At 41.2% G+C, this 26,588-nt stretch overlaps 1 protein-coding gene across 1 annotated transcript in view; it reads right to left on the minus strand.

Annotated features, from left to right (window-relative positions):
- The window catches only part of ano3 (anoctamin 3), a 586,826-nt gene extending 561,845 nt beyond the window's left edge, over positions 1-24,981 (minus strand). Inside the window, exon 1 of the mRNA XM_072272723.1 lies at positions 24,960-24,981. The gene's annotated coding sequence lies outside the window, so the exon portion shown is untranslated. The remainder of the gene's footprint in view (positions 1-24,959) is intronic.
- Between the last annotated feature and the right edge of the window lie 1,607 nt (positions 24,982-26,588).

A 26,588-nucleotide genomic window follows, 5' to 3' on the forward strand; every position in this document is an offset into this window, starting at 1 on the left:
TGGCATCGATACAGCTCCCAGTAAAACATCAAGAAACCTTCCAAAAACACCTGATTTATGCTAAGTACAAATTATAAACTCTACCAGCAACATAATATCCACTGTTAAAATGTCATTACTTTTTATAGCAAAAATAAAAGTACACAGTAAATGCAAAAGAAAGCGATACTTCAAGGTTTAGCCAGTGATGTGGAACTCGACTAATTAATAATCAGGTCATTAAATTAATATGGTGTGACTGAATAGTATTGGTCCTTGTTAATGGCAAATAAATAGACTTGGAGGCTTCACAGATGAACAACACAACCGTATTTTAGATTTTAAAAACATATGCAACCCCTTTTGACTGGGCGTCTCTGGAAATGTGGTTCACTAGTCCCTCACTAACAGCCACTAGACTACACGGTGAGGAACACACCTTCCTCAGGCTTCATACGTCTAGGGTGTAGACTGGTCCTGTCAAACCCGTGAGGTTGGGCGATTTCACCCATCCAAATCACAATTTGTGTGAATGTATGCTTTACTGCTCCCTGGAATCGCCTGTTAGCATGAAATAACAGATCGTACAATTATAAAGGAAGTGTATTTAAGAATGTTAACTTAACCAAATAGTTATTAAAGAAAAAAACAAAAGAGTCTATCATGAATAACAGTCAAATATGCACACACGTTGGAGCTCATCTTGCAGTGGTCCATAACTCAAGTGCTTGACCCACAGTCTGTGTAAAAGCACACACCACCCGCCGAATGACACTCGAAATCCATCTCAAACAAACAGGCTCTCCCACAGCATTAATGATCCTTCCTCCTTGAAGCCATTCATCTGCACAAAGCATGTTGTACAACAGGGACAGCATCCTCAGCCATCTTCCCTCCTGCCTTTTCCCATCTCCCGCCAAAAAGACCTCGACCCACACCAGTGTCCCTCACCCAAAAGAAACATTCCGCCCAGCGTTCTCTAGAACCTTCTCCCAATTCCACCATCCTGACTGGCTGATGCCACTTTCCTACTTTGAACAACATAGCCCTATATCTCAGCTCAAACCCAAACAGACCGAAAGCAGAATAGATTGATCTTGCACGACTGCAAAAATGAAATACCTACAGCATAGCAGTAAAAATCTTAGCCAGGGTGTTACACATAGTTCATCTCACAAAAGTTATTGCTTTTTTGTACCAGGAACATCACTGGAAAATATGAACACGGTCCAGAATACATCAGCGGCCTTCTTAAGAGATAAATCTGAAGGACTTTTTTTGAAATACGTTTCATTCTTCTTAACCCCATCATCCCTACTGGAGCATAGGCTGCTGACAGCACCTCACCAGAATCCACTATCACTGCCAAGTCTCTCACATTTTCCCCAGGTGTAGCCCATCGTCTAACAGGTTGTCTGGAAAAAACACACACATATCTGGCACTGAGTCTGCCTCTGTGACTCAGAGGGGAAGGGGGTGAGAAGAGGTATGCTGTGGTGATAGCGGATTTGTTAGTTAAGGGAACGGACGTGGGATTCTGTGGGCAAGAACAAGATTCCCAGATGGTATGTTGCCTCCCAGGTGCCAAGGTCTGGGATATCTTGGATTGAGTTCCTCAGCATTCTTAAGTAGGAGAGTGAACAGCCGGAAGTTGTCCATGTAGGTACCAATGACATGGGTAGGACAAGTGATGAGGTTCTGCATAGGAAGTTCATGGAGTTAGGCGCCAGATTAAAGGGCAGGACCTCCAGGGTTGTGATCTCAGGTTTACTACCCATGCCACGTGTTAGTGAGGCCAGAACTAGTAAGATTATACAGTTTAATACATGGCTAAGGAGTTGGTGTAGGAGGGAGGGCGTAAGATTTTTGAATCATTGTGCTCTTTTCAAGGGAAGGTGGCACTTGTACAGAAGGGACGGTTTGCACCTGAACTGGAGGGGGACAAATATCCTAGCAGGAAGGATTGTTAATGCTGCATGGTGTGGTTTAAACTAGAGTTGCAGGAGGATGGGAACTAAAGTGCCAGAACAGTTAATGGAGAGTTTGTGAAGGCAGACATTGGTAACACCTCAGACAAAGTTAGGAATCTAAACATTGCGATTAGAGTCCTGAGCTGCCTATATTTTAATACAAGAAGTATTGTAGGAAAGGTGAATAATAGTGCTGAAGATGAGGTAGCTGGTTTACAAATGGAGGCAGTAAGTAGTGTGAAAATAAGGTAACATTGCAGTCAACCGGATGAGTTGCAACGTAAAAGATGGATAAAATGGAAGGTGAATAGAAGACTGAAGGTGTGGTATCTGAATGTGCACTTTATACAGAATAAGGTCGATGAACTTGTAGCACAGCTACAGATTGGAAGGTATGATGTTGTAGACATCACTAAATTATATAGCCGTGAGTTTAATGTCCAAGGATACACATTGTACTGAAAGGACAGGCAGGAAGACAGACAGGGTGGTGTTGCTTTACTTGCAAAAAATGAAATCAAATTATTTGAAAGAGGTGACATAGGTTTGGAAGGTGGTGAATCATTGTGGATAGAGCTAAGGAACTGCAAGGGGAACAAGTCCCTGATGGCAGTTGTATACAGATCCCTCCCCCCAACAATAGCAAAGATGTGACCTACAAATTACAGCAGGAGATAGAAAATGCATGCCAAAAGAGCAGTGTTACAATAGTCATGGAGGACTTCAATTTCAGGTAGATTGGGAAAATCAGGTCGGTGCTAGATTACAGGAGAGGGAATTTCTGGAGTGCCTGCGTGATGGCTTTTTAGAGCAGCTAGTGGTTGAGCCCACTGGGGGATCAGCTATTCTGGATTGGGTGTTGTGCAATGAACCAGAATTGATTAGCAAGCTTAAGGTAAAAGAACTCTTAGGGGCAAGTGATCGGAATATGATCAAATTCACTCTGAAATTTGAGAAGAAGAAGCTAAAATCAGATGTATCAGTATTACAGTGGATTAAAGGGAATTACAGAGGCTTGAGAGAGGAGATGGCCAGAATTGATTTGTAAAGAACACTGGCAGGGATGATGGCAGAGAAGCAATGGCTGGAATTTCTGGAAGCAAGTCAAAAGGCACAGGATATAAACATCCCAAAGAAGTAGTAATATTCGAAAGGCAGGTGACCAACTGTGGCTAACAAGAGACGTCAAAGCCAACATAAAAGCCAAAAAGCGGGCATATAATCGAGCAAAATTAGTAGGAAGTTAAAGGAAAATGATGCTGGAGAAATAGTAATGAGGTACAACGAAATAGCGGACCATCTGAAAAAGTTATTTTTTCCATTAACTTTCACTGTGGAAGACACTAGCAGTATGGTGGAAGTTCCAGGTGTTGGGGGCATGAAGTGTGTGAAGTTACCATAACTAGAGAGAGAAGGCTCTTGAGATAGTGAAAGGTCTGAAGGTGGGCAAGTCACCGGAACCAGATGGTATACACCCAGGTATCTAAAAGACATAGCTGAAGAGATTGTGAAGGCATTAGTAATGATCCTTCTAGAATCACTAGTTTCTGAAATGGTTCTGGAAGACTGGAAAATTGCAAATGTCAATCCAAGAAGGGAGAAAGGCAGAAGAAAGGAAACTATTGGTCAGTTAGTCTGACCTCAGTGGTCGGAAAGATATTGGAGTCTGTCATTAAGGATGACATCTCAGGGTACTTGGAGCCACGTGATTAAATTGGTCATGGTCAGCATGGTTTCCCAAAGGAAAAATCATGCCTGACAAATCTGTAGGAATTCTTTGAAGAAATAACAAGCAGGATAGACCAAAGGAGAATCTGTTGATGTTGTGTACTTGGATTTTCAGAAGGTCTTTGACAAGGTGCCACACATGAGGCTGCTTAACAAGCTAGGAGTCCATGGTATTACAGGAATGATTCTTGCATGGATAAAACAGTGGCTGATTGGCAGGAGGCAAAGACCGGGAATGAAGTGAGCTTTTTCTGGCTGGCTGCTGGTGACTAGTGGTGTTCCACAGGGGTCTGTGTTAGGACCAGTTCTTTTTACATTATATGTCAATGATTTGGATGATGGAATTGACGAATTTGTTGCAAAGTTTGTAGACAACATGAAGATAGGTGGAGAGGCTGGTATTTTTAAGGAAGTAGATCTCCTACAGAAGTATTTAGACTCTTAGATAGTTACATAGGTGAAAGAAAAATAGAGGATTATGGGCTATTTAAGAAGGAAGGGTTGGATTGGTAAGCACACAACATGTGTGCAGGGGCCTATACTGTGCTCTACTACTCTCATTCTATGCACTGAACTGCAAGTAAAATTCTGCAGATGCCAAATGTCTGAAATAAAAACAGGAAATGCTGGAAATACTCAACAGGTCAGGGATCACTGTGGAAAAAGCAGAAAAATTAACATACCAAGTCAATTATTGTTTCACATCAGGGCTGGGGGATGTTTCATTGGGCAAAAATAAAGGGTTAGAAGGAATGAAAAGGGAAGAGTGGGGACGGGAGAGACCGAGCGACAAAAGGGGTGTTGGCTGAAGGAAGATGAAAGCTGGTAAATAATAGAAGTATCTTAAACTCATAATTTGATTTATGTCATGAGCTTATATGACATACGATCTGTTAGCATCAGTACAGTGCAAAGAAAATAAAATACTCTAAATTATAAAATGATAAGATGTGCAGCAAAGCAATTATGATGAAGTAATGTTTGTGGGTTAATCAGATCTCTGACAGTGCAGGGGAAGAAGTTGTTCCTAAACCTTTGATTGTAGGTCTTTGAGCTCCTGTACCCCCTCCCCGATGATAGCAATAAGGTGGCATGTCCCAGATGCCAACGTATAAATAGGAGTTAATGAAATTTGAAATTACTCTAAGAGCAGAGAAAATAAAATTCTAAATGATGTAAACCAAAACAGCTGGTTATGCACAATTTTCAACACTACGCTGTCTTCAGAAGGTGCAAATATGCCTTTTGGAAATGAGCTGCTGTTCCTCAAACTACAACTTTGTTGAAACAGTGCAGGTACCCCCATCTACTTAAGGTCTGGGTTCCACTTGTTATAATACTTTACCACACCTACCTTCACATTAAAAAAATCATTCTCCATATTTCCGACATCTTCTTCCAAGATACAACAGCACACAGACTCACAGAAACAGGCCATATGGCCTATCCAGTACATCCTGAACTGCTAATCTGCTAAGTCCCAGTGACGTCCACATAGAGCATAGGCCTCCATACCCATCTCATTTGCGTACATGTAAATTTCTCCTAAATGCTGCAATCAAACCCACATGCACCACTTCCTCCAGCAGCTCAATCCACCCAACACCACCCTGTAAGTGAGGAGGTTCCCCTTAAATATTTCACTTGTCATCCTTAACCACTGACCCTTAGTTCTAGTTTCACCCATCTTCAGTGGAAAAAAGGCTGCTTGCATTTACCCTATCTGTCTGCCCCCTCAATTTTGTATACCTCTATCAAATCTCTCGTTTTCCTACTCTCCCAGGAATAAAGTCCAAACCCATTCAACTTTTCCCTATCACTCAATTCCTCAAGTTCAAGTCCAAATTTATTGACATTCAACCATACACATAAATACGGTCAAATGAAACACTCTACTGGGGCCAAGTTGCAAAATGCAGTACCAATGGTCCCACACAGCCCAAGGCACACGAAGCAGTAAATCATCATCATCATCATCATCAGGTGCCGTGCCCAGTTTGAGCTTTGACTGCCATGGCCCACACACTCCTGTTTCGGGTTAAGTGGATCAATTCATTGGTATTTATTTCCAGTTCTCTGGCTGCTGTCTCCATCATCATTTGTTTTTGTCTTCCTCTTGCTTTCTTCCCTTCAATCCTTCCCATAATTACCGTGCATTCTAACTCCTCTTTCCTAATCACATGTCCAATGAGGTTATGTTGCCTTTTCATGATCTCATACATTATTTCTCTTTTTGTGTTTGCTCTGTTCATGACATTATCGTTAGATATTTGTTTCGTCCATGATATTCTTCTCATCCTCCTCAAAAACATACAGTCACCAAAAAAATATAGCCCAAGTCCCTGAGTGTCATGGCGTGTAGATTGATGATAAATGGAAAGTTGTCCTGCAGTCATGTTTGTGCAGGAACAAGCACACAGTTCCTCATCACGTGCTAGTCCAGCCATAGACCAACACTATCCAGCTTGTCTTCCATCGAGTGAGCACTAGAGGGCAGCACCAACAAGTCCTGGCAACATCCATGAAATGTTCCCACTACAGATGTCAGGCTCAACGGCTTTTAATTTCCTAGTTTATTTTTAGAGCCTTTCTTAAAAAGCAGAACAACATGAGCTGTCCTCCAATCATCCAGTACCTCACCTGTTGCTAAGGATGATTTAAATATCTCTGCAAGGGCCCCTGCAATTTCTGCACTTGTCTCCCACAGGGTCTGAGGGAACACATTATCAGGTCCTGGGGATTTACCCACCCTAATTTGCCGCAAGACAGGAAACACTTCCTCCTGCTCCTCTGTAATCTGTACAGGGCCTATGACCTCGCTGCTGCTTCGTCTCACTTCCATTGACACTGTGTCTACCTCCCGAGTAAATACAGATGCAAAATACTCATTTCGGTTCGATCCCATCTCTTTTGGGTTCATGCATAGGTTACCATTCTGATCTTCCAGTGGACCAGTTTTGTCCCTTGCCATCCTTTTGAAGTCTTTGCTCTTAACACATCTGTGTGTCAGCTCTCCTGATTTCTACCTTGCATTGCTTACATTCCATACTCAATTGTTGCTACCTGCCTTGACCTGCTATGCACCTCCTCTTTTTTTTAAGCCAGGGCTTCGATCAATTCTCTTGAAAACCACTTGTCTCTTTACCTTTAGTTATGATAAGAACATTAAATACTCTCAAAATTTCACTTTTGAAGGCCTTCCACTTACCAAGTTCACCTTTGCCAGAAAATAACCTGTCCCAATCGACACCTGCCAGCTAATTTCTAATACCATCAATATTGACCTTTCACTAGATCGGTTTTCCAGTCTGTCCTGACTGAACACTGCTGTAACATTTTCGCTGACTGGCAACTCCACCCCTCCACTTGTGTCTAAAACAATGCAACCCCAGAATATTGAGCTGTCAGTCCTGCCCCTCCTGTAACCAAGTTTCATTAACGGCTACAGTGTCACTATTCCATGTGTCGATCCATGCCCTGAGCTCATTTGCCTTTCCTACAGTACTCAAAGAGAAAATCTGCAGATGCTGGAAACCCAAGTAACACACACAAAATGCTGGAAGAACTCAGCAGGCCAGGCAGCATCTATGGAAAAGAGTACAGATGACATTTCAGTCCAAGACCCTTTGGCAGGCTGTACTTCTTTTTCCATAGATGCTGCTTGGCCTGCTGAGTTCTTCCTGCATTTTGTTTGTTTCCTACAATACTTGTTGTTTTGACATACATGCTGCTCAGAACATTAGTCACACTATGCTTAACATTTTGATTCCTGACTTTGTCTGAGGTCTTAACATCTGTCTCCACAACCTCTCCACTATCTGTTCTGGTACTCTGGTTCCCATCCTGCTGCAACGCTAGCGTAACCGCACCCCCCCATCCCCTGGCCAGGATATTAGTCCCCCTCCAGTCTGGTGCAAACCATCTCTTCTGTACAGGTCCCATCTTCCCTGGAAGAGAGACCAACTATTCCAAAATCTGATGCCCTCCCTTTTGCACCAACTCCTTTGCCCTGTGTTAAACTGTATGGTCTACCTAGTTCTAGCTTCACTAGCTCGTTGCATAGTTAGCAATCCTGAGGTTACAACCCTGGAGATCCTGTCCTTTAACTTAGTACCTAACTCCCTAAACTCACTTTGCAGAACTTCATCACTCGTCCTACCCATGTCATTGGTACCCACATGGACCACAACCTCTGCCTGCTCACCCACCCACTTAAGAACGCTAAGGACTTGATTCGAGATGTCCTGGACCCTGGCACCTGGGAGGCAACAAACCATGCGTGAATCTCGTTCTCGTCCACAAAACCTCCTTTCTGTTCCCTTTACTAACAGATCCCCTATCAACACAGCTTGCCTCCTTTCCCCCTTTCCCTTCTGAGTCAGACTCAGTGCCAGAGACCTGACTGCTGCAACTTTCCTCTGCTAGGTCATCCCCTCCAACAGTTGACAAAATGGTACACCTGTTGTTGAGAGGAATGGTCACAGGGGTACTCTGCACTGGCTGTTTAACATCGTTCCCCTTTCTGACTGTCACCCAGTCTCCTGTGTCCTGCACCTTGGGTGAAACTACCTCTCTATATGCCCAATCTATTACCCCCTCAACCTCCCGGATGATCCAAGTTTCTCCAGTTCCAGCTCCAACTCCTTAATGCGGAGTGTTAGAAGCTGTAGCCAAAGTTGTCAGGGTCACTGGAGGTCTCCCTGCCTCCCCGCATCCCACAAGAGGAACATTCAGCTATCCTGCCTGGCATCTGTACTGCTAACTGTGCAGATATAAAGGAAACAATAAATAAACTACCTACAGCATTTTTGCCTTCTCTCACACGAGTCTCTCGTTGCTGAAGCCTCGAAGAACTAAAGCATTAAATAACCACTGACACCATCCACTCCAGCAAAGAGCACTCCAACAGTGGTCACTCTGCTTGTCCCTGCCTTATTTATAGTTGTTCTTCCCAATCGCTGATTGGCCGCTGTTCAAAATCCAAACTGCCCCAAATCAATGCCTTACGTACTCAATTGGCAAACCTGAGTGAGCTACATCTTTTCACGTGTCTGATCTCTGATTGGCCTCTGTTCAAACACGTCAGAATGGAAGTGGGAAGATGAATGGAAATGGGTGGTCACTGAATGATCCTGCCTCTTGCCGCCTGCAGACAAAGGAATAGTGCTTGAGAAAACAGTCCTCCAATCTGCAAGCGTTCTCACCAATATCGAGGAGGTTGCACTGGGAGCACTAGATACAACAAATGACCCAGATAGACTTGCAGGTGAAGAGTCATTTCAGTTAGAAGATCCAAAGGTCTTGCTCTGTTTATACCCCTAAAAAGATGCTGCCTGACATGAGAACTTACACCATTGTGATTTTTTAAAATTTAAAAATCATCCTTACTTCCATGACATCCTCCATGTCCGATCTCTGTAGCCTTCAGGATTTACTATCCTCCAACTGTCTGTTTATGTTGCTTCAGCAATGACACCTGTACTTCAGTTGCATGTGGCACACCAACATAAATTCCCTCAAGCCATCTACCTCTCCCTCCATTTCGTTTACCCGCTCTAATATCCGATTGGATTTGTTGTCAGACTTTGTTCAATTTGTCTGCTGCAAATTAGCCTAAGATGCCCAATTCTAATCTATCTTCATGTACTTATGTATAGAAAAAAAGAATAATGCTTAACTTTTATGTTTTTATAATGATCCAAGATCAAAAGCCATAGCCGTACTTGGCAGACAGATAATATGGCATGACTCAGTTTTGATCAAGTAAATATTTCTAAACTTCAAAACATTTTTGGCAGATTTTTTAAAAAAATCAAATAGTGCCAAAATGCAAACCATCATTTTTTCATTAAATATTTTTTGTGTACCCTCTAGAAATTAAGATCCACCAATATTCATCTTTCATAAGCCTTAGCTAACCAGAAAATTATTTAACTCTTGCTCTGTGAGATTCCTGATGAACCCAGTTTCAAATTCCACTGGGATGGTTCATCCTGTTCATCCTTTCTCTGCTCTATGGAAGCATTTTCTCTGATTTTGAGAGAACTTAAGTAACGGGAATGGATTGTGTTTAATACGAAGAGATGGATAAGAGAAAAACATGTCAATGAGTCTCGGTAAACAAGCTATGATTGCATCACAATAGTTTGTCACTGGACTGAAGCAAAAGCAGTAACTTACACAAAAGCATCAGTAAAATAGGAGCTGAGGAAGGCCATCTGGCCCCTCACTCCTGCTCCAGCAGATAATAAGATTTAGCTGATCTTTTACTTTAGCATGACATTATGCAATAACATGATTTATGAGATTTCTTCTCTTTGCCTTGATTGGCTAGTACCTTAATTAGACCCTGGTTCTAGACATGTCATTCAGGAGAACTATCAATGCTGCATCTACCTTGTTTCCTATCAGCCTTCTGTTGCTTTTATTATCAACAGTCCATAAGCAGAGTCCACTAGTCTTAATGCAGCAGTGAATGGGAGTGTGAATCATGGCGAGTGGAAAGTCAAATGACCTTTTATTTACTCAAAAGTACTGGTTTAAATGTTCTAAGAAAAAAATGTTCACCCCTGAGCTCAATTATCGTGTAATTATTACATAGTACAACAGTACAATGCTCAGGACCTTCAGCCCAGAATGTTGTGCCGACCTTTTAACCTACTCTAAGATCAATCTAACCCTTTCCTCCTGCACAACCTTCCATTTTTCTATCTTCCATTGTCTATCTAACAGTTTCTTAAATGCCCCTAATGTATCTACCTCTGCCACCACCCTGGCATGCACCCACAGCCCTCTGTGTAAAAAAAAACCTACATCTGAAATACACCCTATTCTTTCCTCCAATCACCTTAAAATTGTAAACACAAGGAAATCTGCAGATGCTGGAAATTCAAGCAACACACACAAAGTGCTGGTGGAACGCAGCAGGCCAGATAACATCCACAGGAAGAAGCACAGTCGATGTTTCGGGCTGAGACCCTTCGTCAGGACTAACTGAAAGGAATAGATATTATGCAATAATATGATTTATGAGATTTCTTCTCTTTGCCTTGATTGGCTAGTACCTTAATTAGACCCTGGTTCTAGACATCTCATTCAGGAGATCAATGCTGCATCTTCCTTGTTTCCTATCAGCCTTCTGTTGCTTTTACTATCAACAGTTCATAAGTCCATAAGAGATATCTCTTCTTTCATTTAGTCCTGACGAAGGGTCTCGGCCCAAAACGTTGACTGTGCTTCTTTCTATGGATGCTGTCTGGCCTGCTGCAATCCACCTTAAAATTTTGCCACCTTGTATTAGCCATTTCTGCCCTAAGTCGTCATCTCTGGCTAACTACTGGCCTCTTATTCTTGATGGCTAGAATCAACTTCTGCCTAAACAAGGACTGGGACACACTGCAATTTTCCTACTGCCACAATAGGTTTACAGCAGATGCAATCTCACCAGCTCTCCACTTGGTCTTGGATCTCCTGGGTGATAGTAACATGTCTGTCAGGTTGCTGTTTATTGACTGCAGCTCAGCATTCAACACAATCATACCCTCAAAAAACTCCAAAACCTAGACCTCTATATCTCCCTCTACAACTGGATCCTTGACTTCCTCACTGAGAGACCACAGTCTGTGCGGATTGGAAATGACTTCTGCTCCTCGCTGACAATCTACACTGGTGCACCTCAAGGATGTGTGCCTAGCTCATTTCTCTACTCACTCTACACCCACAACTGTGTGGCTAAGCACAGTTCAAATGCCGTCTTTCAATTTGATGTTGACTCAACTATTGTTGGCAGAATTTCAGATTGTGATGAGAAGACATACAGGAATGCAATAGATCAGCTGACTGAGTGGTATTGGAACAGAAATCTTGTACTCAACATCACCAAAACCAAGGAAATGATTGTGGACTTCAGGAAGAGGAAGTCGAAGGAACACACAACAGTCCTCTTTGAGGGATCAGAAGTGGAAAGGATGAGCAGTTTCAAATTACTAGGTGTCAACATCTCTGAGAATTTATCCTGGGCCCAACAGTTTGATGCAATTACAAAGAAGGCACAACAGTGGCTATACTCCATGAGGAACTGTTATGTAACCACAGATACTCGCAGATGTCTACAGATGTTCCACAGAGAGTATTCTAACTGGTTGCATCACCGTCTCGTACAAAGGGGCCACTGCACAGGATCGGACAAAGCTGCAGGAAGTTGCAAACCCTGCCAGCTCCATCGTGGGCACCAGCCTCCCCAGCGTCCAGGACACCTTCAATAGGCAATACCTCAGAAAGTCAGCGTCCATCAGTAAGGACGCCCATCACCAAGGACATGCCCTAAGTCACACCCTCAGCATTTCAGGAACGGTTTCTTCCCCTCTGCCATTAGACTTCTAAATGGACGATGAACTCATGAATACTCACTCAGAATTTTACCCCTCTCTTTCTGTACTACTTACTTAGTTTTTATATAATACTTATTGCAATATATAGTAATAAAAACTATGAATTATAATATATTGCTGCCGCAAAACAACAAATTTTGTGACATTAAATGTCGATGATAGTAGAGCTGATTCAGATTCAGATTCCTGGATACCCCTAACAAATTCTGCCCTATCTGATTGTTATGCACTAAGGAGGTGCCAATCAATATTTGGCAAGTTGAAGAGAATTGAAGTCAATTGTAACCGCCTTACAAGTGTTAACATTTTTTGAAAGAGTACAATTTAAGTAACGAGCTATTGAATTAGTCAACATAAGTGCACATAGGCACAAAGCTTTATCAGAGTACATAGTGTTGTTCTGTGCTGTTAACTTCATTTTACAGCTAACGATTTCAGAACACAATGTATAGTTTTAAAACAGCAGAAAATACTTCTAATATTGGTTTCAGCATACAGAACTCAGACAAGGCTCCCTGCTGTCTATACTTTGAAGTACTTGTCCAGTAACTGTCTCCTGCACTAAAGATTTTTTAAAGCAGCCCGTAGATGTTGCCATGCTTCTGGCGCCAACATGGCATGCCCACAACTTACTAACCCTAACTGTTCAGCTTTGGAATGTGGCAGGAAACCCACAGGATCACAGGGAGAATGTACAACCTCCTTACAGACAGCAGCAAGAATTGATCACCAATCAGTGATTGCTGTAAAGCGATTGTGCTCACCACTACAGTTCTCCCCTTCACAAATGGAGGCACGTTTTCCTTTCCGGTGGCCCTTCAGGATTGATAATGACTTGTGTCCACTCCAACTCTTTGAAACCATGAGCTCTGTACACAGTTTGAGGTCCCAAGCTTAAAACACCTTTCATAAAGGGCACTTAGCCTAATGTCATTTGCACAACACATAACAATAATACTGAGTTTGAGTCTGCTGCAATAACGTTCACAGGAAGGTGTGCAGGGTAAAACTAATGCAAAACTAAACTTTCTCAGGTCATAGTGAGAACCATGAAGTCCTGTCCTTTGAACAAATGAAGCCCAATGCTCTGGAATTCTCTTCTTAAAACACTCTAACTTCCTCCTTGTCCTTTAAGATGCCCCTCAGGACCTCTCCCATTAAACCAGGCTTTAAAATAATCTGCCCTTAAAGTATCTTAAGGGAACTCATGTGAATAATAATGTTTCTATGATGCAACCTTGGGCAGGTTACCATTATTAAAGAAAATTAGGCAAACTACAATAGCTCTTCTGCAAATGTAACCAGTAGCATCATGTAAATAAATCAATAATTCTTTGGGCTACACTAAATCTTGTACTTTTTTGACATCAAATTACACTGCCAAAAAGCCTGCAGCTGCCTTTATTTGAAGAAACCACATTTCGTGTCAACATCCCTGCTTTAACGAGGGAGCCACACTTCCCAAATGATTGGCAGTCACTATATCTAACAAGAAAAGCCACCATCATTATCATGTCACCAATAGCCAGAAACAGCCTCCACTGAAGCCTAATGATATAGCTGCTAGGACATGTTACAAGAGCAACTCAGTAAATAAGACAAAGCCTACAGGCAGCAGTTTTGAAAAGAAGAGTAAACAAAGTGGGAACAGCCATTTTGAGTCGGACTGGGAGGTCAAAATGCAGACTTTGGAGGGATTCAGGTTTAGATATCCAGGTGAGGAATTTCCTCCCTTCTGCAGTGGAAAAGGACTGGAGATATAAAAGCTCAGTATACTCCTTTTGCAGGATGTAGGAAACCTGAGACATATTTAATATCCATGGTGACAATGCTTGTGTGTCTAGCTCACATCAAGCCACACAGAGCAGTTGGAACCTTAGATGGACTTCTCACTACTGCTATCAGGAAGGTGGTACAGGAGCCTCAAGACTCACACCACCAGGTTCAGGAACAATTATTACCCTCAACCATTAGGCTTTTAAACCAGAGGAGATAACTCAGGGGTCTGTTCTGGGACCCCTACTCATTGTGATTTTTATAAATGACTTGGATGAGAAAGCAGAGGGATCGGTTAGTAAAGTTGCTGATGACACAAAGGTTGGGGTGTTATGGATCGTGTGGAGGGCCATCAGAGGTTACAGCAGGACATTGATAGGATGCAAAACTGGGTGAGAAGTAGCAGATAGAGTTCAAACCAGGTAAGTGTGAAGTGGTTCATTTTGGTAGGTCAAATATCATGGCAGAATATAGCATTAACGGCAGGACTCTTGGCAGTGTGGAGGATCAGAGGGATTTTGGGGTCTGAGTCCATAGGACACTCAAAGCTGCTATGCAGGTTGACTCTGTGGGTAAGAAGTCATACGGTGCATCGGCCTTCATCAATTGTGGGATTGAGATTAAGAGCCGTGAGGTAATGTTGCAGCTATAAAGGACACTGGTCAGACCCCACTTGGAGTACTGTGCTTAATTCTGGTCGTCTCACTACAGGAAGGATGTGGAAACCATAGAAAGGGTGCAGAGGAGATTTACAAGGATGTTGCCTGGATTGGGGAGCATGCCTTATGAGAATAGGTTGAGTGAACCTGGCCTTTTCTCCTTGGAGTGACGGAGGATGAGAGGTGACGTGATAGAGGTGTACAAGATATTAAGAGGCATTGATCATGTGGATAGTCATAGGCTTTTTTCCAGGGCTGAAATGGCTAGCACGAGAGGGCGTAGTTTTAAGGTGCTTGGAAGTAGGTACAGAGGAGGTGTCAAGGGTAACTTTTTTTACACAGAGTGGTGAGTGCGTGGAATGAGCTGCCGGCGGAAACGATAGGGTCTGTTAAGAGACTCCTGGATAGATACATGGAGCTTAGAAAAATCGAGTGCTATGGGTAAAGCCTAGGTAGTCCTAAGGTAGGGACATGTTCGGTACAGCTTTGTGGGCCGAAGGGCCTATATTGTGCTGTAGGTTTTCTATGTTTCTATGTTTTCTATATTTCACTTGCCCCATCACTGAACTGTTTCCACAACCTATGGACTAATTTCCAAGGACTCTTCATCACATGTTGACGATATTTATTGTTTATTTATTATTATTATTTCTTTTTCCTTTCTTTGTTAATTTGCACTGCTTGATGGCTTTTGCACAATGGACCAGATGGACTACATCTCAGAGTCCCGAGAGAGGTTACTGAAGAAATAATGGATGCATCGGTCATGATCTTTCAAGAATCACTTGATTCTGGCATGGTCTTGGAGGACTGGAAAATTGCAAATGTCATTCCAGTCTTTAAGAAGGGAGGAAGGCAAAAGAAATTATAGGCCAATTAGCCTAACCTAAGTGGTTGGGAAAGTGTTGGAATCTAGTATTAAGGATGAGGCTTCACCAATTCTATTATGGGTATTGAATATGCCCACCAGAAAATGTATCCCAGGGTTATAAATGATGTCATATATGTATTTTGATAATAAATTCACTTTGAACTTTGAAGTGTGCAGTATGCTAAAAATATAGGAAAAACACAACAAGTCATGCAGCATCTATGGAGGGGAATAAACAGTCAGCCTTTCAGGCTGAGAACCTTCATCAAGACTAGAAAGGAAGGGAGAAGCCAGACTAAGGAGGTGTGGATGGGGGGAGGGAAGACCTACAAAATGGCAGTTTATCTCCCTACCCCTTTCCTTCTATTCCACACCCTGGCTACCCTCCCACCAACTCCCCCCACCTCATTCACCCCTCTCACCCCCCATGGCCCACAGCTCCCCCCACCACTCACTCCACTCCCACAGCCTCCACCCACCACCTTCCAGCCTCTTACCCACCCGCCTCTACCACCTACTCCCCCACCTCAACATAATCGTACCCACTACCCACCATCTTGCACTTCCTTCCCACCCTAGCCAGTGCCCGCTTCTGCTCCAATCTTGATGGATGGTTTCAGCCTGAAATGTCAACTGTTTATACTCCTCAATGGATGCTGCCTGACTTGCTGATTCCTCCTGCATTCTATGTGTGATGCTTTGGATCTCCAACATCGCAGAGTCTCCTGTGTTTATGAAAATACATAGAAGTATTTTCAGCAGGTTAGTCATGTCACAGGTAAAGAAAGAAAGGAGATAGGTGGCCATCAGGAAGAGCAATAAGAACAGGTAGTGTAGAACACCCTGTATAAATTCTCTTCTCAAATAGGTGTAACAGCTTGGATGCCATTAGGAAGAATGGGCTCTCAGAGGGAAACAGATGAATGTTCTGGCTGTTTAGTTCTCTTTTTATGCATGGCAAGAAAAGTCTACGCAAGCAGCAGTGGTGGGGGTTTCTTTTGTGAAACAGACAGGCTCTTCTGTGGCTGAGAACAAGGTTCCAGATTGGTATGTTGCCTCCCTGGTGCCAAAGTCAAGGATGTCTTGGATTGAGTACAGAACATTCTGAAGGGAGGAAGCACAGCCAGAGGTTAGAGCACATAATTGTATTAACAATATGGGAAGAAACTGCAATGAATGAGGTCCTGCAAAGCATGCTTAGTACATTAGGCAGTAAGTTAAAAAGCATTATCTACAGGGATACAGGTCCCCCCCCCCCCCCCGCATCCGAAGGTACAGCATTCCTATGAAATGGTTCATAAGCCGGAATGTCGTAAAGTGAATAAGCAATTACCATTTATTAATATGGGAAAAAATTTTGAGCGTTCCCAGACCCAAAAAATAACCTACAAAATCATGCCAAATAACTCATAAAACCTAAAATAACAGTAACATATAGTAAAAGCAGGAATGATATGATAAATACACAGCCTATATAAAGTAGAAATACTTTTCTGCAGCACTGTCTAGCGCAGCGAAAATCTCACGGCAGCACTCTCGGCGGAAGCGCTCTCGGCAGAAACACTCTCCCCAGTAACCTTTAAGCTATGAAGCTGCCAAATCATACCAAATAACACATAAAAATACACAGCCTTTATAAAGTAGAAATAATGTACATACAGTGTAGTTTCACTTACCGGAATCGGGAAGACTCCAATAAATTGAAGTTTCTTCACAGTTAAACACTTGCTTATACAAATAACCACCTTCTGTAATTATTTTCTTCAGTTCTGTTGGGAACTTTACAACAGCTTCAGTATCAGCCGAAGCACTCTCTCCGGTAAACGTTAAACTATGAAGCTGCCCTCACCTCAAACTGATCAAACCACCCATGACTACCTTTAAATTCCACTTTCACAACACTTTCATCACCACCGTCCAGTGCTTTCTGTTTCAGCTTATTAAAAAGTCTGACTGATTTCTCCTTAAGTATAAGAAAACTTAACGGAACACCACACTTTGTACACTCATCAATCCACTCAAGCAATAGACTTTCCATTTTATCCATTATTGGATACCGACTAAGAGAGACCACTTTGCTAAGAGCAGAACCAACTGTAACATCAGCAGCTTTCAAAATTCTTTCTCTCCGTGTATAAATAGTGCGAACGGTGGACGCAGGCAAGTTCAACGTGCGGACAATCTCCTTACTTCGTTCACCACGATCGAAACGCTTAATTATGTCTAGTTTTACGCTAAGTGTAACGCCCTTACAAGCTCTTTTAGGCTTTTCCGATACCTTAGAACTCACCTTGCTAACAGATGCACAAAATAAATCAAGATAAAGCACGTATTTAACAATGGCGGCTAGAATGCAGTTCTGAGGGAGGAGCTTGGCTGTTCAGGCACGCGCCGCCTTTTTTCGCAACAGTGAAAACACCTTCTGTTAGTGAAAACAGGTAACTGCTGTAGGTCTTTCATAACAGTGAGGTGTCGTAAAGCGAACATTCGGAAAACAGGGGCCACCTGTATAATGTTGGGATTGCTCACTGTGTTATATACTAATGGGCTTAGAAACAGTCAAACACAAAATTCAAAGTAAGTTTATCCTGAAGGGACATATATGCCACCATATACAAACCCAAGATTCTGTTTCTTGTGGACATTTACAGTAGACACAAAAAAAAACAAAATAGAATCTGCCAGTGGATGTGGGGATATAGGGTCAATTTCAAATTTTAAGAGAAATTTTGGATAGGTACAGTACCTGCATGGGAGGGGTATGCAGGGTAATGGTCTGGGGTTAGGTCAGGGAACAATGGGTAATATTGTTATTTGTGAGTTGACATTTAGAGGAGGTCCTAGATTAACATTTCTCATCTACTTTAATCAAGGAGAAACACATGGAAGATAATGAGTTCAGGCAGATTATGTGGATAGAACATTGAACAAAATAGCACAGTACAGGCCCTTCAGCCCACAATGATATGGTGAACTTTTAATCTACTCCACAATCAATCTAAATCCACACAGCCCAGAACTTTCCATCTTTTTATTCATCCACGTGCCTATCTACAATTCACTTAAATGTTCCTGATGTTTCAACATCCACCATGACTCCAGGCAGTGCATCCCAGGCACTTACCACTCTGTAAAAAAAAAACAATAACTACCTCTGGCAGCTCCCCTAAACCTTGCTCTACTCACCCTAAATGCATGTCCTCTGGTACTACTACCTGGGGAAAAAGACGCACGTTGTCTACTCTATTTGTGCCTCTTTCACACTTCATTCAATTTGCCTCTCATCCTCCTTTGCTCCAAAGAGAAAAACAGCAACTCACTCAACTTTTCCTCATAATACATGTTCTCTAACCTAGGCAGCATCCTCTTAAATCATCTCTGTAGCCTCTGTAAAGCTTCCATAGCCTTCCTATAATAAGGTGACCAGAAGTGAACATAATACTCCAAGTGTGTTTTAACCAGAGCTTTACAGAACCCTTGTATTACCTTGTGGCTCTTGAACTCAATCCTCTGACTAATGAAGGCCAAAACACATATACCATCTTAACCACCATATCAACTTGTGCAGCAACTTTGAGGAATGTATGGACATGGACCCCAAGATCTCTCTGTTCCTACACACTGCTAAGAATTCTACCACTAACCTTGTACTCCACCTCCCAGTTCAATTTTCCAAAGGGTATCATTGCTCACTTTTTCAGAATGAACTCCACCTGCCACTTCCCAGCCCAGCTCTGCATCCCATTTATGTCTTATTAAAAGCCACAACAATCTTTTACACTATCAATATTTGTGACTTCTGCAAAACTATTAACTTCACTTTTTCATCCAATTCATTTACAAAAATCACAAACAGCGGGGTCCCAGAATAGATCCCAGCAGTATACTACTAAGCACCAACCTCCAGACAGAGTACACCTCATCTGCTACCACCCTGTTCTTTCTGTGGGCTCATAAATTCCAAATCGACACCGACAAGCTTCTATGGATGCCTGAAGCTCATGACTTTCTGAATGAGTGTTCCATGAGGAACCTTCTCAGATGCCTTACTATAATCCATTTAGAGCACAATATCACCTGGCAACCACCAACATTATCCTCTGCTCTCTAAGGGGATCCCCATTTCACTGGCTACTTTCTTGCACCAATGTACTTATATTTTGGGATTCCCCAGAATCTTCCTTGCAAGAATATTTTCTGGCCCAATTTTGCCTTCCTAATTGTTTTCTTCAGTGGTTTTCCTTAACACCCTATATTCGTCATGAGACTCTCTTTATCCCATACCTGCCATTTGTTTCTAGTTGGATAATCTAGAGCTAGTTAAGAAAATCTGCTAGATACTATAAAGTGCATAAAGGTTGACAAATGCCCAGAGATTTACCCCAGGTTGCTCTCAGGAGCAAGGGAGAAGATAGCTTATGTCCTGATGGACAGGTTTGCATCTTCATCAGCCAAAGACAAGTTAGAAGAATGGGGGACAGAAAATTTATGAAGGGCCACAGGGATAAGCCAGTTATCTACAGTTTGGTAAGCCTGACATCTGTGGGAAAGAAATTATTGAAGAAATTCCCAAGGGACAGAATTTACATTCATTTGGAAAGACAGGGTTTGGTCAGGACTACTCAGCATGCTTTGTCTGGGAAAAATACTACCTCACTGATTTAATAGAGTTTTTTTTAAGGAGGTAGTTAAGAATAATGATAAAGGCAAATTCAGGTTCAGACTAGATTATCGTCATGTATACCAATGTGCAAGAAAATTCCTTGTTCAATTGAAGTTCATAGAGTAAACATTATTCACTCAGTGGCCACTTTATTGGTTACAACTACACGCCAGATCAGCAATGCAAACATCCAATTGGCCAATCATGTGGTAATAACTCAATGAATAAAAGTATGCAAACATGGTCAAGATGTGCATTTGTTGCTCAGACTAAGCATCAGAATGGGGAAGAAATGTGACCTGAGTGACTTTGACCATGGAATTGACCTTGTTAGTTTAATAAGATAAATTTTCTAGCCATTAATGTTAAAAAAAAGCAATCATCTGTCAGGCTGAAGGGGATAACTAACTATCTTCCATCATTGGTAACCCAAAAATTGCAGTAACAGGTGTGGTTGTAAATTAGTGCGCAAAACAGTAGAAATAATATCAAAGATATCTTTCCAATATCTATGCAAGAAAGGGCACGACCAAAACATATAAGTCAAGGAAGCAACTTCAGAGTGGCATCTATCACAAATTGGGCTTATATGTGAATAGAAACGAGCTAATTTGTCTTTAGAGGTCAATTCTCCTACTACATTTCAATGGTTTTCTCAAACTATATCTTGTTTAAATTTAAAGAAAATTAGAAGTGGCACCCCTGACACTTCAATTAAATTTGAAGAAACTTGGAGACCATTTATTCAACATTTCCATATGATGTAGTTTGACCTTTTCAAATCTTTTTTTTTAAAAACCTAAAACACATGGATAGAGGAGTGGAGTTAACGACATTAATGATTCTATCCAATGTAATATGTTAGCCTGTCTTTTTTTTTCCTATAGTTCTGGTTTCGTTTTTTTTTTTAGTTTTATTTAGTTTAGGATAATATTGCTTAGTTAATTAATATGTCTCTTTTTTTTTCTTTTCTAATTTGGGTTTTTTTTAAGATTTCTTCTAATTTATCCCTCTATCATGTTTAATTATATTTAGAGTTTGGGAAACTTTATACATCTGTATTATTACCAATGCTATATTTGTAATGTCAATTATTAATAATGTAATCCCAATTTCTGTTCATTAATATTGTTGTTATGTTTATAATTTTGAAAATTAATAAAAAGATTGGAAAAGGAATGATCGTTAGTGAGAGACGAGGTTGTTTGAGTATCTCAAAAAATGCTGATCTCTTGGGATTTTCCCGCACAACCGAGTTTATGGAGAAAGGAGTGCAGCAGTCCTGTGGGTGAAAACGCCTTGTTAATGAGAGGTCAGAGGTGAATGGCCAGGAGGTTCAAGCTGATCAGAAGGCAACAGCAACTCAGATAACAATGCGTTGCAACAATAATGAGCAGAAGAGCAACACTGAACAAAATGGGCTACAGCAGAAGAAAATCACACCAGGTTCTACTCCTGTACCTAATAAAGAGGCCACTGAGTGTATATTTCATACATTTTATATATTAGATGTTCTTTATTATTGAGTATTTTTCTCTCCTGCAGAAGATTGCAAACATACACTTAGTGGCCACTTTATTAGGTACAGGAGGCCACTAAGTGTAGATGGTAATAATAATTATAAGGAGGAGCGCAAGACAACAGAATGCTATACAAAATAATACAGTATACATTGTTTCTTAGTAAGGCATTGTACGAGGTCCTGCATGGCAAGCTGGTACCGAAGCTTAAGGCACATGGGATCCAAGATGAGCTGGCCATTTGGATTCATAACTAGCTTGGTGATAGGAGGCAGAGGGTAGTGGTGGAAGTTTGCTTTTCAGGTTGGAGTTTTGTGACCCGTGGTGTCAACAGGGATCAACGCACGCTGCCCTGGTGTTCAATGGGACCATTAACATTTGGACCCAATATTATACTCTTAACTCCTCACTGTACTTATTTAGTTGAAGTCATGGACCATCTTTGCAATGGTTCAAGACAGACTACATTTTGCAACATTACTAAATGAAGGCTGAGAGTTTCAACATGACTCAGGAACTCTGGAACTGTAAAGAGAACTGTTTTCCTTTCATCTTTTTTATACAAAACAACAAGACCTTGGCACGGAATTCTTTCACGTTACATTCTTTGCATTCTTCAATGTTGTTTTAATACATACAAGAACCTTGGACTCAAATACTGTAACAGCATTAAAGCATATTATTCAACATAATAAAATTTCAGAAAATAAACTAACTAGTCAAACTTGCTGAGTTAAAATTCATCAATTTTGCCTTTAAAAAGAAAATCTTCTTTGCAATATCCATGAAGTTAAGATTTTGTAAGCCAGTCATATAGTGCTCACTTTCTTTTAAAATAAATTTTCCAATGGCATAAAAAATTGTAAATTATACTTCAATTATCCAATGCAAACGAGAATAGATTAGGGAAAATAATTCATTTATTATTGGACCATGGTATGTTTTATGCCATGGTATGTTTTCATTCAAACTTAGTGCATGTTGGATTTTAAAGGTAAAGATTCAAGTTCAGAATTCCATGAAGACAATGATTGCAATATACCAAATCTTCGCAACACAAAATGAACAAAAAAAAAATCAGCTTTCATTTACATAAATCTCTCATCACCTTTGGACTTCAAAATGATTTACAGTCAATAACATAAGACTATGGTCACAATTGTCATATGGGGGAAAAATCCTATTATTAACCTTGTGCTTTAGTCCTTCTCCTCCATTGCAATAATTTGACCCTCTTTTGCTAAGTGGAATTCAATGTTCTTGCTGACAATTATTTGTTCAGATTTGGTATGTCTAAGTTTAACTTGATGCAGAAAAAGTCAAGTGACAACAACTAAGTAGATTAGTTTCTAACTAAAGAACACATTTATATTAGCACTTATATTTTACTCCAGAAGTTTGCAACTAAAGATTTAAATTATTCATATAAACCAAAATATGTTTTCCCCCTCACACACAGGATGAGGCTGTCACTAGTAATCCTAGCATTAATTGCTATCACCAATGGCTCCTACACAAAGAAGCTTGGCAGGACACTTCAAAGAGCAATTGCAGGTCAAGGGCATTGCTATAAGTCTGGAAGTCAGACTCCAGGAGGACAAAAAATTATCTTCCTTGTTGGAAATTAGCAAACTGAATTCATTACAATCCAGTAGTTTTAAGCTACAATTACTAACTTTTTAAATTCCAGTTTTATTAACACCGGCAGGAGTTAAACTCACTTAGAACATATAACACTACAGCACAATACAAGCCCTATAATAGACAATGTTGTGCAGACATTTTAACCTAATCTAAGCTCAACCTAACCCATCCCTCCTACATAGCCATCCTTTTTTCCATCATCCATGTACCTATCTAAGAGTTTCCTAAATACCCTTAATATATTTGCTTCTACTACCACTCCATCCACTCACCACACTGCATAAAAATATTACCCCTTTATCCTCTTTAAAATTATACCCCCTTGTATTAGCTATTTCTTCCCTGGGAAAAGGTCTCTGGCTATCTATACCTCATAGAAGCACAATCCGCTTCTCTGGATTGTGTACATTGCAGTTTCAATACATATACTAGTACGTGACTGAATCCAATTTAATTTCACATTTACTTATGCAAGAGTTTCTGTTTAGAAACTGTTGAAGACAATCCATGTTCCATTGTTGTAGAATTGGCTTTATAACCAATTCTACAATGCATGGCTACTACAGAAATGAAAATCATAATACTTGAGGTACCCAAGTGAGAAGTTCAGCCTCTCAACAGAAAAATATTAAAGGCTTAGAATTTAAAGACAGCATCCCTGCAATAAGACATCCGGGTCTCGGCCCAAAATGTCAACTGTTTATTCATTTCCATAGATGGTTGCTGCCTGACCTGCTGAGTTTCTCTCGCATCTTGTATGTGTTTCTTTGGATTTTCAGCATCTTCAGACTCTCGTATTTACAATGAAAATACCTTAAGTAGCAGAGACAAGGGCGGATTTTCACTACTCTATTGCGATATTATATTCTGCTGATTCATTTTTAAGTACACATATAGTCTGAATAAAATTATTGACTTTAAAAAGTTCTCCGTTAACATTTAGAGTATCTTACCAACACTTTTACTTCCAAAACTGAGGACTGTAGCTTCAAATCCTGCTCTTAAAACCTAAACAGTTCGATTGCTGCTACACTGAGACTGCTGTACTGATATTTGTTCTGTGTTTAACGAAGATTGCAAATAAATATTCTAGTTGCAGGAACTCAGCAGGTCAGGCAGCATCTATAAACAGAAATAAAGTCAACGTTTGGGGTGTAACATCGACTATTCCTTTCCATACATACTGCCTGACCTGCTGAGTTCCTCCAACATTTTGTGTGGTTACTCTAGATTTTCAGCATCTGCAGAAACTCTTGACTTTACCAAATAGGTGTTCTGTCTGCCCTCTCAGACAGTAGACAAATACCTCATGACATTACTTGGGGGGGGGGAGTAGAGCTCTTACTCAAATACAGTAACATACTGACTACTCTTGCATTGACTCAATAGACTGAACAAGCCTCCCTACGATAACCTACGATCATTAAGTTTCTCTACATGGGGCCTTGCTGTCCATAAATTGGTCGTTGACTTCCCTACATTACAACCGGGGCTTCCAAATATGCAAAATTGTTGAGGAAATGGCTTCCCCCTAAAGAACTTTAAAGGCATCAAATGAATGGATTTATTTTCCCCTTCGTCAACACAACACGCGTTTCAACTATCGGACCGTTTTACAATGTATTTCACAAAGTTCTGTTATTGCGCATTTGTTGGTACGACACAGTTCACTTCATGGTGCGGAGGCACTTGAGTGCCCGCCATCAGCATGACTATCCCAAACATTAATGAAGAACATTTTACACGGGTACCTACTTACCATCGGGAGCCGACGGAGACGGCGTCTGAGGCTGAAGTTCGTGATCAAAGGTTGGATTCAACAATCCAGTTCCCTCCGCAGAGTTGATGTCCGGCTCGGAGGCGGACTTGTCATCGATCTTGAACTCCAGTTCGCCGAGTTCAACATCCATCTCAGGTAAGAACTGGAGCCTGCAAGGTGCAGTAGGGAGCGATGACCTGCTCTCGGTTCGAGTCGAAAACACTTTAGTTGAAGTACAATATCCAGACTTCAGAATTCACTTCCAGATTAACAGACAAGTATAAACCGTTCTCCCTCGGAGCAGCAATTCTCCCGTGCACATTCACTTTAACGTCAGGGTGTGGCTACGGCACCCAATTCAACAAATACGGTACCAATTTAGCCTCGAGTCCGGCGAGCAGCGCACGGACTCAAAACGCCTCAGTCGTCGGCAAAACGCTGTTTAGTCCCCCGAGACTGAGATAACAGTAGGGCAGCCTACGACCTATCCAACGAATCCGAAAACAAAAGTTGGCGAGTCATTACAGAAACAAATTCTTAATGTTGATTGCCAAAGGGAGCAGAGCATTAGACGTGGCGCGCAACTACTTAATGGAAGTTCTGTAACCTTTGGCGCCAAGAATCGATTCCTTCTAATTTTTAATTTATGACAAATGCACATGTTGCCCGATGTAGAGTGGCACCGAGTAATTTCTGTTTTAAAACCGTGAATGTATTTACTCATGAAGTCATCCTTACGAATGTGTGAATATTCTCTCAGTTCATGTCTGAACGCACTCTGTCAGGGATTTACAAAGGCTCAATCTATTGCATGTTAGAAATAAATACCATATCTGAAGTTCCAGAGCGGGATTTTAAGCACTCAACGCCTTTGGTGTAGATAAGGTCTGATTCTCAGTTACCCTCCAGCATGGGTGAAGCATTATCCCCGTGTTTAAAATAAAAACAAACGTTTTTTATGTTATTAAAATCTTACATGGAAAAGTGATTAAAAGGTTTAATCACTTGATTAAAAAGTGAAAGAAACGGCGTTAGAAAGCTCTGATGTGAGGTCTGTTAATCTAAAAGTTAACTCTGCATTTCCTAATGAGTGCTTCAAGATTTTCTTGCTTATTTCAGTTTACAGAAGCTTAGACAGCAGATTTTGCTTTCTATTGATGCACTAATGGATGTTGCGTTCAATAGCAATGCCTATTTGGGTCAGGGGAACATAAGAATGAGGATCAGGAAAAAAAACAATCTGGCATTTTGTCCCTGGTGGCCATTCATTAAGAACCTGCCTAATGTTGGCCAACACCTTTTCCTGCATAATTCCCTGATGGAATTTAAGTCCAGCTTCCATGAAAATTATGCACACTTTGTAAACTCATTTGCAGAAAGATGGCACCTCTGACATCCAATGTCAATTTCTTATCGTCCTTGACAGACATCCCACCTCTCCCTGAAGTTCCGGGAGTCTCCTGCATATTGATAGCGGCTCCCTGCTGCCCAGCAATTATATACAATATCCTGGAAATCGATTTTGTTGAGAGTGAGTGGGAGAGCGAGCATCCTGATTGGTCTCCCTTCGTGCTAAGTAGACCTATCAGTTTTCTCTGTGGGCGGGCTTTACAGTCAACCTCAAAAATA

This window comes from Mobula birostris, chromosome 11, assembly GCF_030028105.1.
Source record: "Mobula birostris isolate sMobBir1 chromosome 11, sMobBir1.hap1, whole genome shotgun sequence".
NCBI lineage: Eukaryota > Metazoa > Chordata > Chondrichthyes > Myliobatiformes > Myliobatidae > Mobula > Mobula birostris.